This window comes from Babylonia areolata, chromosome 35, assembly GCF_041734735.1.
Source record: "Babylonia areolata isolate BAREFJ2019XMU chromosome 35, ASM4173473v1, whole genome shotgun sequence".
Classification (NCBI taxonomy): Eukaryota; Metazoa; Mollusca; class Gastropoda; order Neogastropoda; family Buccinidae; genus Babylonia; species Babylonia areolata.
This window is the reverse complement of record NC_134910.1, coordinates 21083756-21096814: the sequence shown is the minus strand read 5'-3', so window position 1 is coordinate 21096814 and position 13059 is coordinate 21083756. Positions and strand designations below refer to the sequence as shown.

The 13059-nt window shown below is 41.9% G+C and overlaps 1 long non-coding RNA gene across 1 annotated transcript; it reads right to left on the bottom strand.

Moving 5' to 3' along the window:
* Nucleotides 1-840: 840 nt before the first annotated feature.
* On the bottom strand, nucleotides 841-8727 carry LOC143278145 (uncharacterized). Its single transcript, XR_013053847.1, has 4 exons — nucleotides 8621-8727; nucleotides 5119-5269; nucleotides 3752-4150; nucleotides 841-2104 (listed from the first exon to the last, which is right to left on the bottom strand). It is a non-coding gene; the product is annotated as an uncharacterized LOC143278145 (long non-coding RNA).
* Nucleotides 8728-13059: the final 4332 nt, after the last annotated feature.

The following is a 13059-nucleotide window of genomic DNA, read 5'->3' as shown; positions in this document are numbered from 1 at the left end:
CCAGTTCATTAAACTTAGTATAAACTGCTCAGTTATTCAAACCAAACATTTGTGATTTGACCTGTGCAGCAATAAGTCTTTGCAGTTTTGCCTCTGTCTTTTTTCGGCGCTTTTCCCGTAAAATGGTGTATGTGTAAAGGAAGGGGTTTAGAGCGGAGTTGAATGGCAACACAAAGACAGCCATTGCTGTGTTGATCTCTCCTGGAACAGGAACGCCCATCTTTGCCAAGAGTCCACAGACACCAATGGGGAACCAGCACAGAAAGTCTGACATGGCAATGACCAGAAGTCGACGAGCGACGGTAGACATTTTAGATTTGGACTGGTCATTCATAACGGTGTTTTCATTGTTCTTTGCACCATAGTTTGACATACTATTGGTTCTGACTGACCAGTAGATAAGAGCCTGGCCTGCAGCAATGCATAGGAATATGATCATGTTAAACACAATCATGATACTAAAAGAATAATGGCGACCAGGGAAGTCAATTCTAGTGACAGGTAAAGGAATGCAGAGTCCTGTCTGGCTGTAGAATTCCCAGTGGGACGTCACAGGGAGTAAAGGGATAGAGGCCAGGATCACCCCTAGACTCCAGATGAAAGTGCAGGTCACGTGAACTGATGTGGTTCCAAAATGAAGATGACTGAAAGGAAAATGGATAACCAAAAAACGATCCAAGGTGATCAGGCCAATTAAAAGTGATGATACCTCGGAAGACAAAAGGGAAATAAATCCAGACATTTTACAAACTATGCTCTGTTTCCAGTCAGATTCATCCCACACGTAGGAACCAGCATATATGAGGTCAGCCAGTCCAATTACCAACAAGTAAATTCCCATGAAAAAGTCAGAGACAGACAGATGGATGACAAACATTTCGTAACTAACTTTAGATTGTGATCGTACACGGTACACAATACTGTACAAGTTCCCCAGCATAGCAGTTATGATAAAGATGAAAATAGCAACTCGGTAAGAATCAGATTTCAGCAAATTATCGCAAGAGGACAATTCATCCTCTGGCACAATGCATTTCCCCACAAAACTGTCAGGTAACACAGCTGAGCAGCAAAATCTGAAGTTATCAGCAATCAGTTGTTGTAACTTATCCATTTCCTTAAAGAAATCAGGGCTAAACTGAATCACTGGGCAACCTTGCAGATCCAAATGCTTTAGATTTGTAAACAGATGTCTTCCTTGGAGAGAGCTCAGTTTGCTGTGAGAAAAGTCTATGTATTCAATTTGTGGCATGACATCTGAGAAAGCATGTAAGTCAGAAAAGTTATATGAAACCCGAGAGAGATTCAGCAATTGCAGGGATATGAGTTTTTGACTCATGTTATTACTTGAAATTCCATGGGATAGTGGGTTACCAGAAATATCCATTTTTTTGAGGTTGCATAAATGTGAAAGGTGATCAAAACTGATATAAAGTATTATGTTATCACTAATATCTAATACATGAAGATTAGGTAAATGTATGTCACTCAGGTTACTCCAGCCACACGCTCCAGCACCAAGATAAATCAGCATGGTTTGATTCATGATCAAATCCAATGTCAGTCCACTCCCCCTGCCCTCCAGATAACGTATCTTGGGGAAAGTGTCCGGCTGAAAGACAAGCCGGTCAGTAAACGATGGTCCATAACAAAGACACTGAACAGGACAAAGGTCAGTCAATCCGCACATCAGTTCATCATCCTGCTGTGGACACTGAGGCCAACCATCACAGAGGTAGTCTACGTGTAGACATATTTCTTGATCCTTCCCACGACATCGGTACAACCCTTCACATGTGAATTTGTCACATCCAGCTTCATCCTCATGTCCCGGACAATCACTAATGTCATTACACCTGGTGTAGACAGGCAGACAGTAACCATTTCCAGGGCACTGGAAGTGAGAATCTGGACACTGGGTTGTGTTTCCAGGAAGAGGGATTAAAGAGAAACTTCCAGGTCTGTCAAAACTGACGAGTGCTGGTGGGTTTGTCACATTGAAAAATTGTATGCTTGATTCCCTGTATTCAGAATAACAGCTTATCTCGTCACGTCCAGACTTACAGTTGATGAGATTATCACATACTTGTATGAGACTGATGCACTGAGCCAGTGATTGGATATACCAAGGAACAGATAGCATTTGTAAAAACAGAAAATCGGAAATTAATTTACAGTTTATCTTTAAGCAAGATCAGTTTCTGTCTAAAACAGTGTTATTGGTATGTCTCTATTTATCTATCTCTTTGGTATTGGATTAAAGAGAGAGAGAGAGAGAGAGAGAGAGAGAGAGAGAGAGAGAGATGGGGTGAGGGAGAGATGATATAAAGAGAGAAAGAGAGAGACAGAGAGTGCAGAGACTGAGAGATGGATAGAGAAGGAGAGAAACAGAGAGACACAGAGACAGAGAGAATGAAAAACAGAGAGAGAAAGAAAATGAGGCACAGAGAGAGAGAGGCAGAAAAAGAGAGAAAGGAACAGACAGACAGACATTCAATTGGACAGAAAGAAATACTGGCAGAGAAAGAAGGGATATTTAAGCTTGAAACTGGGAATTCTGCAGTTGTCAAAAGAAACAAGCAATCACACACACACACACACACACACGCACACACACACACACACACACACACACACACACACCACACACCTATCTACATAAGTACAAACACACACATACAGACAAATATACATACACTTACACACACACACACACACACACACACACACACACACACACACACACACACACACACATGCACAGATGCACAGATGCACATAACCAATACAAGAAATGATAGAGAGAGACAGACGGAGAAACAGGCATGGACATGGACATTGTTTTATTGCCATTGACAAAACTATTCTTTGGCAAGGGTGACAATGTATGAATAAAGAATAATGGCAGTCCACAGATAAATTGGCACATTGCTAAGAGTAAAAAGAAAATCAACAACAAACAACAACAACTAAGTCATAAAATACAACATATTGTTCGGATTAAAGAGCAAAACTGAAGCACCACTCATTGGACAAGTGGACCATGCGGACGTGTCAGCAGAGAACCGTTTTTTGTTAGCATTTAGGCCTAAAGTTCCAAGTCTTAATCGAGCCAGGCTTGTTCTGGGCCATTTATTACTTATTACTTGAGTGCATTTTTCTGTCTGAAAAATGTTCTTAAAAGATAGGAACCAACTGTATTTTTCTGACTCTTCAATGTGATTAATTAATCTGTCTTTAAATTCTGCAAGAAATATTCGATCCTTGCCAACACCCTGACACATCCAGACAATCCCAAACCCCTTGTGGTTAAAAACCTTTTTTTATTTATTTATTTATTTTTTTTACAAAAAAGCCAAATTTTTTTTCCCAAAATCTAACTGACTTAGATTCTTTCGATAAGCTTGTCTGCTTATTCTTGTCAACGGGAGCTGTATTAGTCCAAGCCAGTATCTAATACATTTAATCTTTGTTTTTATATGTAGTGGTATCGCCCAGTTTCACCATATGGCATTTCATTGGACGAATGCAAAGGCACTGAAAGGAAGCATTTAATTGCATATGTATAAACTTCTTTTCCATTTCTTATCTTAAAATCCCTTGATTTCTGCAGCATATGTTAGAGTTGGTTCAATTTGTGAGTCAAATAGTTTCCAGAATATCAGACAGACAGAGACAGAGACAGATCGATTGCGTTATCAAGCAACAGACTGACAGACAGACTGACTAACAGACAGACAGGCAAACAGACCTGTCCCTGGCCACAGTTAAAGGTGTTGCTTGCACAAGGTGGGAACTGACAGAACGATTCATCACTGTTATCACCACAGTCCTGATGCCAGTCACACACCACACTGTAAGGCACGTAGTCACCAGTCTCCTCACATCTGAAGTATGGAGTGACTCGTGTTGCAGCTGCTTTGCACATCACAGTTTGTGAACTGTCTTTACTCTTCAGTTTCTCCATGCACTGACTATCAGGGTCACAGGCCAGTGCCACGTGCGTCACGTGCCTCGAGGGACAGGTCACGATCGGCACAGGTGACATTGTGATGTCAAGCTTGGTGACAATTCTGATTTTGTTGGTGGGCTTATTGTATGATAGTGTGGGCACTTTGCAGAGAGTGGCTGCTGTTGACAATGCATGCTTCTGCAATACCAATACTTTGAATGAATGTCCAGCTGACATCTCCGTCTCTCCTTTTCTGTCTCTGTCTGTTTGTCTGTCTGTCTGTTTGTCTTTCTGTCTGTCTGTCTGTCTCTCATTCACACACACACACACACACACACACACACACACACACACACACACACATGTACGCACACAGATACATTCACACGCCCACTTGAGGGCAGAATTCATTCAAAAAATAACCAATATGCAAGTTGAGCCACTTGTTTTGTCTTGTCTTGTCTTGTCTTGTCCTATCTTGTCCTGGCTTGTCCTGTCCTGTGTTGTCATGTCTTGTCATGTCTTGTCTTGTCTCTCTCATCTGCACATTGGTCCTTTCATCTTCTACACCTTTTCTAGTCTTGTTTTTTCTTCTTCTTTTTTCAATTTTCCCTTTTTTTTTCGTTTATGATATTGTCAGTTTTACATCAGACAACTAATCAAAAAATGACGACCCTGCATTACATCAAATGCAGAGTTCCTTCTGTGCCCACTGCTGATCAGTTGCTCACTGGCCTGCACGCTGTACACGGCAGTCACACCCTGTCAACCCAGTGCTCTGTCACCTTGGTGCAACACAGTGTGACCAGAGCTGCTGGAGGCTGATGAGGATGGCTTAGAGGCACTTGTGTGGTACAGGTTTCACTGGCACATGCTCAGCTCAGTTAGTGTTGGTAATACAAAGTCGATGCTGAGGTATGTCCAACAAAACATTATATACTCCTGTGCACGTGGCATGCTTGACTATGTATGTATACGTATGTATATATGCATGTATGCATCAGTATGTGTGTGTGTGTGTGTGTGTGTGTGTGTGTGTGTGTGTGTGTGTGTGTTGTTTGCATGTGTTGTTTTATTTTCTTCTTCTTCTTCTTCTTCTTCTTCAATCTTGTTTGGTAATATTGATTTGGTCTTTTTAACAATCATTATTGGACTTTTTTGAGTACCTGGGTACACCTGCATGTAGAAACGTTAGACCGTTCGTTTTTTAGAAAGTTTGCATTGCTGCGGAAGAAAGCTTGTTTGCCAGCCTGATGGAACGAAGCATGAAAATTGTAGACGATTGTGCCATCACCCCACTGCCATGTGTTGATGTACCTGTAAAGAGCAAGAGAATGACATGATGTAATCACTACATTGAGAACAAAAGCAACAGTAGCTGTTACACACTTTTTTCCTCATCCTACTTTTGCTTGCCCAAATCCTGTGTATCATCATCAATATTGACCTTTGAGGACCTTTTTTGTACGTTTATTGTAGATGAACACATCTCGTCTTATAAAAAAACTCACACAAAAAAAAACCCAAAGTGACAAAGAAAAAAACAAAAAAACAAAACAAAACTGGACCTCAATAGGCTGTGTTGAAAATATCCCCAAATAGATGCATCACTTTACTTTAAAACGTATTGTTTTCAAATGAGAAGTATTTATAAGTGCACAGGGACAAATGCAGTTTTGAAGCAAACAGAATTATTAGACAGTGACAACTGTAATTTTCGTCAAACTGTCAAAGAAAGAACAGTCACTACGCAGAGTCTCCGAGGAAGCGCACCGTGTGCAAGGCACGAGGTACCTCCACTCTCACTGCAGCATCACCTATACATGTGTCCTACATGTGGGCGAGGTTTTCGGGCCCGGAATGGCCTCACCAGTCACCCCTGGACCCACAGTCAAAGATCCTCCATCTGAGACTGAATTCCTAGTCATCTTCAAATCCGAAAGACGACCATTATCATTTTTTTTAATGAATGGCTTGGGCTTTTATTACACAGTCCAACCATTGAGTCTGCTTGCTGAAAGTGTTAAAATGAAATGCAATCACAGTACGATGCGATGTAGTATCTCTGAGACCTGACTTACTGCAATTCCAATGTGGATCAGTCTGTCGTATCTACAGCCTTTAAGTCATCCCGTGAAAATGTAACGTAATCTCATTGTGCTCTGAATGCTTTTTAGTCCCCTATATCTCAGTAACTTACGTCTGTATCATGTGTGCGTTTTCTAGGGAAAAGTCAGACAAAGCAAACAAGAGTGTGATTGTTTACAAAACAACACCTTTGAATCAAATAAAACATATTTAAAACCAGAAAGTATCAGTGTATATATATCCATCATTAACTGAACGGCAGCCAACAGTCGAGTGTTTGAATCTGGGTATGCATAAACAGAGTGGATCCGAAGCCGATCATAGGGAGCGAGATGGAGTGTAGAGGTGAAGGCAGCCACAGAGATAGGAAGGGGCAGATTTGTGAATACATTTATAACATACAGTGCTGATATTGTACTTTATTCTGCGTGAGACAGGGAGCCAGTTGAGATTTTGCAAACGAGGAGTGATGTGCTCAGATCTTTTCTTTCTGAGGACGAGTCGGGCAGCAGAGTTTTGTATGCGCTGAAGGGACTGAATGGATGAAGCAGGCAAACCAAGACAATAGAGAATTACAGTAGTCAAGGCAAGAGAGAATGAGCGAAACGACAAGTCTAGATGTTGCGTCAATGGACAGATATTTCCAGATGGAACAGATGTGCCGCAATTGGCAGTAGAAGGATTGACATATCTGATTGATAACTTTTTGTATGGAGAGTGTGTTGTCAAGGACAGCACCGAGGTTCCTGGCTGCACTGGAAAGAGGGTTGGATGTACTGCCAAGTTTCATTGTGTCAGTTGTGATGGAAGAGAGTTATTGTTTAGTTTCTATGATCATTGCTTCAGTTTTGTCCACGTTCAATTGTAACTTATCTAGAGTCATTCAGTTTTGAATGTCGAAGAAACAGTTGGATGTTTCTTGCAAGAGCGACGACAGTTTTTCGGGGGTATCACTCTTCTAGAGTTGAGTGTTATCAGCATAAGAATGATGACTGACATTATGGCGGTTGATAATTTCAGCGAGAGGAGCAGTGTACAGTGTGAAGAGCACTGGGCCTAAAACAGATCCCTCTGGGACTCCATGTTCGATTTTAACAAGTTCAGACTGGAAATTATCAACAATGACAGACTGGAATTGATCACTGAGATAAGATTTGAACCAGTTTAGAACAGTGCCGTTGATACCAATGTAAAATGAAGAACGGAAAAAAAGGACTGAATGGTCTATCATGTCAAAGGCGGCTGACAGGTCGAGAAGAGAGAGAAGGGAGATCTGTCCTGAGTCGGACGCTAGCAGTAGGTTATTCAGGATGTGGAGGAGAGTGGTTTCGGTACTGTGGTCAGCATGGGTGGATGAGATCGTTGAAACAAAGGTGGTTGTTCAGCTGCTTCAGGACAGCTTTTTCAGGGAGTTTGGACAGGAATAGAAAATTAGAAACTGGTCGATAGTTTTTCAAAATGTTTGCGTCAAGGTTGGATTTCTTTAGAAGAGGCCGGACGATCGCAGTTTTGGAAGTGGATAGAAACGTTCCAGTGAGAAGGGATGAGTTGAGAATATTGGTGATTGTGGGGAGAAGCTGTGAGACACACTGGGAAAAGACAGAGGCTAGCATAGGATCGAGCTCACATGATTTTATGCTAGTATGGGATCGAGCTCACATGATTTTATTGTCATTTCTTTCAGGATTTCATGAACTTCTGTTTCAGTCAGTGGATTAAAGGAATGGAGAGGAGTGCCATTGAATTGAGGATCAGGATGAGCAGGTGGTAAAGGCATTTGGACTGAGATGGTACGAATATTTCGGACTATGTCGAAACAGAAAGAGGAGAAGACATTGGGGAGTTCAGATAAAGTGTAGGCAAAAGGAAGAGGAGACAGTTTATCCAATCTATGTATCTAAATAGTCTGTTTCCCAATCTTAAGGTTTCAAAAGACGAAATTTATAGGCAACCTATAAATGGAGATGTGAATGTGTGTCTTTAGCATCTTGCTGTGTTTCCTCTTCGGCTGTGGCCTTTGTGAATGAGAACGGTCTCAGACAGTCTCTCTGTCTCTGTCTCTGTCTGTCTGTCTGTCTCTCTCTCTCCAACTTATTCAAAAACGTGCATCCCCCTAACAATTAAACGTTTCAGTAAACGCTAACATAATGTGAGCGCGTCAAAATCTCTGTCTTTGCCTCTGTCTGTCTGTCTGTCTGTCTGTCTGTCTGTCTCTCTCTCTGTCTCTCTCTCATTCACTTTGTGTGTGCGTTTGTCCGTGTGTGTGTGTGTGTGTGTGTGTGTGTGTGTGTGTGTGTGTGTGTGTGTGTGTGTGTGTGTGTGTGTGTGTGTCTGTGATTGTGTGTCTGTGCGTGTCTGTGTCTGTCTGTGTCTGTGTCTGTTTATCTACATGCATGCCTGACTGTCTGTCCATTTGTCCATCTGTCTGTCTGTGCCTCTGGCTCTGTCTCTGTATATGTCTCTCTCTCATACAATTAATCATAGTTGGTCTGTTGTTCTTTACCACTGTACTACAGCAGTGGATACGTGTACAATACAAAATGCAATTTATCTTGAAAAAAGAAGAAGTAAACCACTTACAAATTGTTTATGTAAATGTTTTCTGAGGTCTTCATAGTCTGCTGAACAGGGTGCATATCAATCCATATATCAGCTTCACTTTCACCTGTGTGTACAAGTGTTGCAATGATGTTGTTCCACTGTTGTGTAGAATCAAAACTGGCCAGAGAACCGCCTTGCCCTTCACATATCTCTTTTGCTCCACTCACAGTGGTTCCCTCTTTCTTGAATGTGAAGCAACTCCCATCAAATGCAATCTGCAACAAGCAGAAGATAATGTGAAATGAATCTACACATTGTAACAATATATGAACGATTATGATAACAGTAAATAGATAGTCGACGTTCTGGCCCTTCTTTCCCACACCCAACAACAGATGCAGGAAAAAGACAGGCACTGTGCCAGAAACCTCTGCTTGCCTGGGTTTTAACATCCACAGAGGGAAGAGCAAGGTGAACACAGCAAACACAACACACATCAGACTGGAGGGCGAGGCATTGAAAAGGGTGGAGAGCTTCGCTTACCTTGGCAGCATCACTGACAAACAGGGTGGGACAGATGCTGATAATTATGATACGGACACTTCTGTGGCGCCTATCTTCGGTCGGGGGCCAAGCTTTAAACGCTTTACAAACACAGAGTCATTTGCACAACAGGAAAGTCATCGTTCTGTCAAGTAATGGGACATCAGTCTGAAGACTAAATATATATACAGTCTTCTGATTATGCTCCATTACTACCTGGGTAGAGCCAGATGACAGCTGCCATTGGGCGCTCATCAGTCGTTTCCTGTGTAATTCAATAAGGTTTCAGTCACATACATACACACTCATATAGGCATGTAACATTTAACGTATAAGATAGTTTTGTTAAGTATTTACCACACCATGTAGGTAGCCAAATTCCGTTTGGGGGCTGTGCATGCTAAGTATGTTCCTGTTTTGATAACTCACTGATTGGATTGTAGGATCGTGATCCTCTGCATGCATATACACATGGAGGGGGTTCAGGCACTAGCAGGCACAGATGATGACACTAGATTCCACACTGGCAAGGCAAGGAGAGCTTTCCTTCAGCTGAAGAATGTCTGAGGACCCAGACCAGCTTCCTTCTCCCCTGTCAATAGTGTGTTATCACGAACGTACAGTGGCTGCACGTGCCCTGATGTATGTGCAAAAATGAAAGGTGCTGCTTCACTAGTTTTATCGACAAACGACTACTATAGCGAATGTAGAAATTGACAGACCTTCACATTAATGTATAGCACAGTATCCTTTCTACGCCATGACTTGTATTTTAAAATGTAATGTTTTACATGAGTGTGTGTGTGTGTGTGTGTGTGTGTGTGTGTGTGTGTGTGTGTGTGTGTGTGTGTGTGTGTGTGTGTGTGTGTTACATTCATGAATACATATGCCAGGAAAGTCATCGTTCTGTCAAGTAACGGGACATCAGTCTGAAGACTAAATATATATACAGTCTTCTGATTATGCTCCATTACTTATACTCTCAGAATGATGTCCTATTACCTGGTAGAATGATGATGCTCCTGGTATATGTATACGTGAGTCTAACAGACACATATGTATACAAACACAGACAAATAGAAAGAGATATACAGACAACCACACACACACACACACACACACACACACACACACACACACACAACACTGAGAGAGAGAGATAGATAGATAGAGAGAGAGAGAGAGAGAGGAGATTACTTTGTCAAGTCCACAGTCTTCTGAATAGTAGAAACAGTGAGTTTCATCCTCAGCTTCCTCACACTGGGGACGTCTGTCACAGGGGAAGTGTAGGTACAGGTCAGGCCATACTGCCCGGGAGCAATTCCACTTCTTGATATACTTCCCATCAATCAGGATTCCCGAATAACCAGTCCATCGAGGATGGGCTTTGTGGAAAGAAAACACGAGGCTGAATGCACCAGAGTGTTTTTCAGATGCCGAATAGAATAGTGACGCTGTTTGTCTATTCCAGGGTGGGCATGAACTCGACATAGATTTAAATTTTCGAGAAAGAAGGAAGTCTGGCAAGAAGATGGGAAAACTGTCTATCTCAGAGCCAGTGGACAATCTATGTCCACACGGACACCGAAAAATGAGAAGAGATTGACCAAACTCACTGGAAGTTTTGTTGTGACTTAAAACGACAATTTTAGCAGCTGGGCGAGTTATTGTTATACAACTTTTAAAGTACTGACTTATGCGTCTTGGCGTTTGTATGTAACCTGCAAGAGAAATATATGTGTGTGTGTGTGTAGAGAGGAGACAGAGAGACAGAAACAGACAGAGACAAACAGAGAGAGTCTTAATCAGATTCAGTCTACATAGCAGTGTTTTTCAAATGTCATTGTAAGCGGTCAGTTTCAAGATCACAACACATGTTTCAGAGCAAAAGCACACCGAAGAGCAAAAGTTGATTCATGTCAGACTTTGCATTGTACCATCATAAATAAGGGTATCTCACCGTATCCCTATGCTCAAGTGAAATGGCGATTGATTTACAAGCCACTATCACGTTTCTTTCTTTTCCATTTCCCTTCCCTTATTTTGCTATCAGACTTCCTGGAGAGCTGTGGAAGATTACTGGAACTTTGTTTCCACCAGAGAGAACGAGAACGCTGCTGTTAAACGTAATGAATGTTGATCATGGACTGACGGGTCATTTAGAATGTTCTGGAGCCATTCCAGTCAGGTAACCCTTAGTGCCAAAGCACTGAAAAGGCCTTATTGTGTGATTGATGAAAGTGTGTGCCTGATTTGCCTGTTTTATGAGCAGCGTTTGACGCCTTAGACCGGGATACACACTTTTGGCTGCTCCGAAACGGTCCTGAATTTGTTCCGGTCGTATTTTATTGGTCGTTCATATTCTGTCCTTAAAATATCAAAAGGGATTAAAACTAGCCAAATAAGATTCCACAATAGCTGTCAATAGACTTAAACAAGGCACTCACACACACACACACACACACACACACACACACACACACACACACACACACACACACACACACACACACACACTATTGCAATAAAGTATAGCACAACAATATTTACAAATATAAAAACCAAAATCCAACAAATAAATCCGTAACTATGAATGGACACACACACACACACACACACACACACACACAAATATATATATATATATATATATCCACAACATATATGACGCCAATAATGTCAGTATTTTAACGTAGATATTTTGACAACACTCACGTGCACACACAGTAACACTTGCCATGCATCCCTCACCCTAACCCTCTCCTCCCGCACCCCGCCACCACCAACCAACACCTGAGTACACACATGCTCGTGCTCAGTCCCACATTCTTACATGCACGTAGAATGTCTGCACCAGGCACTAGCCTACTGGTGAAGTGAAGGTGGAGTGGGAGGGGCTTTGGTGTCAGTCGAATGAGTGAGCCTGTTGCATGCTTTGACTGTGAGTGGAAATGGGGTGGGAGGGGCTTTGGTGTCAGTCCAATGAGTGAGCGTGTTGCATGCTTTGACTGTGAGTGGAAATGGGGTGGGAGGGGCTTTGGTGTCAGTCCAATGAGTGAGCGTGTTGCATGCTTTGACTGTGAGTAGAAATGGGGTGGGAGGGGCTCTGGTGCCTGTCCAATGCATGAGTGTGTTGCATGTTTGATTTTTAGCAGAAACGGAGTGGAAGGGGCTTTTGTGGCAGTCTAATTGTTGAGTGTGCTGCAGGCTTTGATTTCTCGATCTGGTTCAATATTGTCTGTGGATTGTCTGTCGTCTTTTGGTTTATGTGTAGAGATGATATTACGTTCGCGGCTCCTTGGGCCCTTTCAAGGCGGAGAAAGTATTTTGTGTTTTTTTCCCCCGTCCTCTATCCACTTGACTCTTGCACGAATCTGAGCACCTCTTGCTTCTGTTAGTTCCTGTAGTTCTATTCCTTTTTTTAGTTGTTGCACTTTCATCAACATCATGTTTTTATGGAGAAATGTTTGTGACAGATTTTGTTCAATTTCGTTCAGCATTTTGATTTTTGCATGTTTATTTGAAGCTCTGTTTTTGGCGAATTTTGAATAGTTGATGCAGTAGGACTTGTATCAAACTTTAAACATTTCCCAGGCTTTTTTGCGGATTTTCACCTTTATATTTTGAGAAATGTGAATCTATAAATTCGTTTGTTTCTTCCAGAAAACGTTCCTCTGATAGCAACGAGCTATTAAACTTCCAGTATCCTGGGCCTCTTTGAAACCTGTTTGTGGAAACATTGCTTTCACAAGTTTGTGGTCTGTGTGGGGAAATAACTCAATGTCTGTTTTCTGCACGAGTGACTTGGGGGTAGTGTCACAGAAAATATAATCAATTCTCCTTGCTGTGAAAGGAGTAGATCTTTGTTTAAGCGCTGTTTCGATGAGTTCTTTATGCATGCTTAGCGGGATGTTATTCACCCACAGCTTTGTGGT